The sequence below is a fragment of the Saccopteryx bilineata genome, chromosome 3 (assembly GCF_036850765.1).
Source record: "Saccopteryx bilineata isolate mSacBil1 chromosome 3, mSacBil1_pri_phased_curated, whole genome shotgun sequence".
Lineage (NCBI taxonomy): Eukaryota > Metazoa > Chordata > Mammalia > Chiroptera > Emballonuridae > Saccopteryx > Saccopteryx bilineata.
The window spans coordinates 306,488,853-306,495,687 of record NC_089492.1 but is presented as its reverse complement, the minus strand read 5'-3'; positions in this window follow the sequence as shown (position 1 = coordinate 306,495,687).

Genomic DNA, 6,835 nt, shown 5'->3' with positions numbered 1-6,835 from the left:
GTCCTTGGGTGGTGTACTGCTAGAAGTGCCTCTTGAACAGTCTTTGAACAGTTTGCTGAGTAACCTATAAAACCTGCAAGTACTTAGGGAAAGGGTGTTACATTTCTACACATTGCAGTTAGAGTTTAAGTCCTAGTGACTACTGCTTCTAGCTGGAATTAGCAGCAGGTCCCAGCCTATAATAGGCATGGGGCATTGAGATAGGAGGATTAAAGGAGATACTAAACATAAAGCAATAAAACCAGACTGTCAATACCCACAGTAGAGATTTTTGAGGGATAAATAAAACTTAAATATTCAAGCAAGGCATAGTAGATGGCCCTTGTGTTATTAGCTTATCTGCTACTTGGAAGAAATACCTTAGGCTCCTGAACGATGTCCTTAGGCCTTCAGTGGCAATTCCCAGCACGCTGGGCAAGGTCAGGTCACAGGTAGCTGGAGCAGGACTAGAAGAGACTGAACCCTCCCTCCATGGAGCAAGGGGGCAGCTTACCTTCTTATGTCCCTCTTTCCACAGCACAGGTGTGTCAACCGGTGGGGCCTGGAAGCCTGGCAGGCTTCAGTTCAATGACCTTTCTTTCCACTCTGGAGCAGAGCCTTGATGAAATGCTATGAAGCAAACCCCTTAGGGCGCTGGAGCCAAAATTGGTATTTCCTGACTTCTTTTGGGCCTTATTTGCCTTTTCTGTTACTTCCTTGGTCACTATAGACCTTAAAAGCCATGCTCAGAAGATCTCACTGAGGGGCTTGACTAAGAGAGCAAAATTGGGAATACAACAACAGATCCTTGGTACAAAAAGGAAGTCTTTGCACTTGACAGACTATACAATTCTATTATGGCTAAAGCAGTGGGTTTAGAAGGGTCCGTATTCCCTAAATCTTCTCCTCGGGTCTAGCTCTAGATAGGAGGCGGGGATTCCCCGGAGCCAAAGCAGAGGAGGGCAGAGGGCTGTAGCAAGGTGATGATAACCTCTAGCTTACAGCACTGTTATCTTTTGCCTCAGGATCTAGAGGGGTATATACTCTATAAGCCTTTATGAGTCTCTCTAGAAAGGCTGCTGGGAATTCCTCTCTTCCCTGGATGACTTCACTTACTTTACTAAAGTTGGTTGACTTTCTAGCTGCTGCCTTGAGCCCTCTCAACAGAGCCCGGTGATACTGGAGGAGCACGTCCCTTCCCCCAGCGGTATTAGGGTCCCAGGTAGGAGGTTGAGACGGGAGAACGTTTTCTATTTTCTTTCTTTCCTCTTAAGTTTCCCTTTCTTCTCCTAATACTGCCCTAGCTGCTTCTCTCATTATTCTGTCCCTTTCTTCAGAAGTGAAGAGGGTTTGTAAAATCTGCTGACAATCATCCCATGTGGGCTGATGGGTCCTAAAAATGGTCTCAAGGAGAGATATTAGTCCCTGAGGTTTCTCGGAAAATGGGGGATTCTGATGTTTCCAATTGTATAAATCACTAGTGGAAAAAGGCACATAGATGAGGCGAGGAGGTGCCCGTGGACCAGCATCTGGTGCCAGCGGCGCCTCCCGAAGGAGGAGGCAAAATGGCTGCCCTCCCGAAGGAGGAGACAAAATGGCTGCCCTCCCAGAGGAGGAGGCAAAATGGCTGCCCTCCTGGAGGAGGAGACAAAATGGCTGCCCTCCCAGAGGAGGAGGCAAAATGGCTGTATCTACCCACACATCTATATACAGGTATTGGTCTGGGTGGGGAGCCCTATAGACCATGGCTCTGACAGCAAACAAAATTGGAAGGTCAAAAGTGCCCTCTGTGGGCCGTCCTACATTAAATGCAGGCTATTCCAGCTGGCTCAACGTCGGGAGGAAACCTGGACTTGGCTGCGGACCTCCGTACCCCTGAGCCCTCTTCTGGAAATCAGAAAAATTCTTCAACAGGCACTCGAGTGGGGATCCCGGCACAGACTCCTGTTGTCCCATCCTAGATGACTCAGGAATAATGAGAAAGGGTAGGATACAGGCAACACACACTATTAACACAAGGAACACACTTGTCTTTCTCACACTCAACTCAGTCATTTGAGCTCAGACAAAACTCAGCGCAGCGCAAAACGGATTCCTAATGTGACCGGTCACTCCCAAAGTTAACAAATCCAAATATCCAAATTTCAGAGAGCGGCGTCCCGCTTCTGAAAGCCCTGGGTAGGTTACCAGCAGCGTCCCACCTACTACCTCAGGTTTATATGCTCCGGAGCCCAAAACCAAACCAAATGAGGATCCTCCGTGAATACTTACTCAGCTCGAGCTGTCCTTCCGGTCTCCAACCCAAAACTCCGCCAAGGGAGAATCCCGGACGAGCCCCCAAAATGTAGCATCCACCGGGTACGAGAACAAATGTTGGAGACTTTCAGGAGTTAAGATGTTACTTTATTGGCCAGTTTAACCTGCGCAGGGGTGAACTCCCGAGATGTCCGGAGACATCTTGCCCACAAGGAGCTGCAAATGGGAGCCGCCCCTAGCGCTCACAGCTAAATCTTTTTATAAGCTAAGCAAGCAAGCCTCATACAGAAGCAGATGTGGCGGTAACCTATTTGCTAAGGGGACTGCACATAGCATAGCAACAGGGGCTGGGGTCTAGCTCATTGGCGAATTCCAAACCTAAACTTCTGATAAGGGTCTTTTAACCAATAGAATGCAAACCTTTGTCTCTTTTTCCTTTTTTTTTTTCTTCTCTCTCAGCTTCCCAGAGTCCCTATCTGTCTCTGCTTCTTGAACGACCTTGGGCATGTTACTCCTAACAGAACAGGAGCAGGACCTGCCTGTAACCCTTAAGTTCCCTGTTCCATTAGTGCCCTGCTTATTTTCTGATCTTCTCTTGGTCCTTACAGGATCATGTCTATGATTCCACACTCAAGCCGGCAACCTCTTGCTCAAGCTGGTGAGCCCGTGCTCAAGTCAGTGACCTTGGGGTTTCAGACCTGGGTCCTCTGGGTCCCAGTCTGATGCTCTATCCACTGCGCCACTTTCTGGTCAGAATGAAGACTGATATTTGAACTTAGAGCAGACTTACAACATGCTAAGAAAGAGCCTCCCTGTTGCCAGCTGTTTTCAGAGAACAGAAGGAAATGCTCTAGGCTCAGGTTACTTTGGATTTGTATTACCTTTTCCTTTCTTCATTCATGGATTTGTAGAGGCTTCTAAAAATCTGTGTGTTGCCATGAATCAGCGCGGCTAGTAATTCCAGGTCCTGAGTGGGAATGGCACGAAATTAAGAAAATAGGCTTAAAAAGAAAAAGGATGGGAATGGGAAGGCTCTACAATTGCTGCTGGCAAGAACAGAGTGCCCTCAACACCCACTTCCTGCTTTATTTATAGGGCAAAGTGAGGCCATTAGCAAATCAAAGAGATCATTAAAACAAAGTCACATTTGCAAGGCAACCCAAAAATTATACCAAGTGCAGAAAACCCCCACCATATATAACATATTAACTTCACAAAACAGGATTGCCTCCAGTCTTTCTGAGGGACTTGGGGGTAGGAAGAGTATAAACAATCCAGGGCCATAGCTAATATGAAGATGTGAAAGAAAATAGCCTTTAGCAACTTCACAGAACAAGTGAGGTGGGGGGTTGGGCAAACTTGTCAGTTTACTGCCAGATTTCCACACCTCTGTCTCCCACAAACCTAAACGGCAAAGACACTGTTGGCTTTCGGTCCCCAACAGTGTGTGTGTGTGTACCTTGTCTCTCAAATATATGAATGTGGTGATTCTAGGTTAACAAGAACATTTAACTTCTTTACATTATAGAAACATCTAATTGGATGAATGCATGGATGACTTAATGCACAATTACAAAATAATATTTTTTAAAAATTGGCTTATTGTGACATTGTACAAAATATTATTTTACTAGGAATGTGACTATCAACAATATATTAAAATAAAACCCTATTTGTTATATAGATGCAGCCCATAAAGTGATAATGAGCAGAATTGCTAACGTATCTTCTTTATCATCCGAAAAGACACCATGCCATTACAGCACGGTGTGGTACAGGAACTGCTGACATTTCACATTTCACGAGGTGGCTGTGGTACCTAACCTACTGTTGGAAGCTTCTTCCTGGGAATAATGATTATGTACGAAATTTACTCATGCTGCAAGAATGACTTTAACATCGGCATATGAGAGAATTTGCAGAGTGGCTGTCTGAACATGAGATACAGGTTTTAGATCCCAGGATCTCAGGGCCTGCTGAGAATTGATCGTCATGACAGTGTCTGCCTGCAGACTGTGGATTATTTCTGGAGGAGAGTTATTGAGTGAGCAAACCACAGAGAGCTATGAGTATTGATTAATGGAATTAGAAAATGAGCTTTCTTTCTTTCTTTCTTTCTTTCTTTCTTTCTTTCTTTCTTTCTTTTTTTCTTTCTTTCTTTCTTTCGTATTTTTCTGAAGCTGGAAACAGGGAGGCAGTCAGACAGACTCCCGCATGGGCCCGACCGGGATCCACCCGGCACGCCCACCAGGAGGCGATGCTCTGCCCATCCAGGGCGTTGCTCTGTCGCAACCAGAGCCATTCTAGCGCCTGAGGCAGAGGCCACAGAGCCATCCTCACGGCCTGGGCCATCTTTGCTCCAATGGAGCCTCGGCTGCGGGAGGGGAAGAGAGAGACAGAGAGGAAGGAGAGGGGGAGGGGTGGAGAAGCAGATGGGCACCTCTCCTGTGTGCCCAGGCCGGGAATCGAACCCGGGACTTCTGCACGCCAGGCCGACGCTCTACCACTGAGCCAACCGGCCAGGGCCGAAAATGAGCACTCTTTAAATTGCTAATAAAGAAAAGGCTCTCTGAAGCCTGAGAACAGGGAAGTCTCAATGGGTGGTAGTTAAAGGACTCTGAGTTCTAAGTCAGGAGAGAATTAACTTGAGCATGGCTCTGCTGGAAACCTGATTATTATGAAATTCTTGTTTCTATAAAGTGTGAGGTTTTTTTTATTTATGAGAACTTGAGGAAAAAATAGTGAGGTAAGACAGACACAGAAAGGTGTAAGCAGAAAAATTTAGAATTGTGGAACGATGGCTGTGGCATCATGTTTCATTGCTTCAACAATCATTTACTAATGTCTCATTTCCTTCAGAGGTTGAACTAGGTCTGTTACACATCAGTGAGTAAAGAAACGTGTTCCCCGCAAGTATGTTGCAATTCTTTATTGAGGAAGTAGGCAGTAAGTCAAATATAAAATATACCATGTTATAGTAAATTTTAAGATAACAAGTGCTGTGGAAATATAAAAAGAGCCACAGCCCTGGCCGGTTGGCTCAGCGGTAGAGCGTTGGCCTAGCGTGCGGAAGACCCGGGTTCGATTCCCGGCCAGGGCACACAGGAGAAGCGCCCATTTGCTTCTCCACCCCTCTGCCGCGCTTTTCCTCTCTGTTTCTCTCTTCCCCTCCCGCAGCCAAGGCTCCATTGGAGCAAAGATAGCCCGGGCGCTGGGGATGGCTCTGTGGCCTCTGCCCTAGGCGCTAGAGTGGCTCTGGTCGCAGCATGGCGACGCCCAGGATGGGCAGAGCATCGCCCCCTGGTGGGCAGAGCATCGCCCCTGGTGGGCGTGCCGGGTGGATCCCGGTCGGGCGCATGCGGGAGTCTGTCTGACTGTCTCTCCCTGTTTCCAGCTTCAGAAAAATGAAAAAAAAAAGAGCCACACCCAGGAATGACAAGCATATAGATCCTGAGGATTTAAGAGCACACTTTTTATTTTATTTGTTTTGTTTTGGGGTTTTTTTGGATTTTTTTTCTTAAGTGGGAAGCAAGGAGGCAGAGAGACAGACTCCCGTATGCGCCCAACTTGGATCAACCTGGCATGCCCACCAGGGGGCGATGCTCTGCCCATCTGGGGCATTGCTCCGTTGCAGCCTGCTGCATCGTCTATTCTAGGGTCTTGAGCGGGAAATGGTATGAAATTGAATGAAAAATAAGAGAATTAAAGATATATACAGGATGGGTTCAGGAGGATGCCACAGCTCATTGCCAACAGTCACTACTGTCTGAGCTGCAAAAACATGGCCACCTCCAGAAAACATCCGTCTTTATTTTCTGGGTAATGTGGGCCATTAGCAATTCAATTAAGTTTCCGAGGCAACTCAAAGACAACCCCCACCATACCAGTCAATCTAACTTTACACCAAGAAGAAACTAGCTTCCAGTCTTCCAGGGACCATGGCGGGCAGGTGAGTACTGAAGCGCAGCCCTTTGTTAACTTAATTGGGCAGGTGAGGTGGGGGGTTGGGCCCAACACCTCTGTCCCCTAGATATCCAAACTGCAAAATACCCTGTTTACTTTTTGGTCCCCAACAGCAGCCGGAGCCATTCTAGTGCCTGAGGCGGAGGCCATGGAGCCATCCTCAGTTTCTGGGCCAACTTTGCTCCAGTGGAGCCTTAGTTCCAGGAGGGGAGGAGAGAGATAGAGATCAAGAGAAAGGAGAGGGGGAAGGCTAGAGAAGCAGATGGGCACTTCTGTGTGCCCTGGTCAGGAATCAAACCTGGGACTTCCACACACCAGGCCGATGCTCTACCACTGAGCCAACCGGCCACATCAAGAACACACATTTAAAGGAGGGGAGAGAGATTTGATTTCTTTGGGAGGATGGTCAATGGACATGGAACAGCTTGTACAGTGCTCCTGTGTTGGGAGCTTTCCAGGAGTGTCAGACCACGCTTCTGACCATTGTGCCAGTTTCAGGGTGCTGGAGGGTAGTTTCCTTTCAAATTGATTTTTATAATTTGTGGTAAGTTTTTAGATTATTTTCAACTCCTCTCTTACATTAGTTTTAATGTTTTTCAAATTTTGGGTTATATTTCTTTGTGGTATTTGCTCTGAA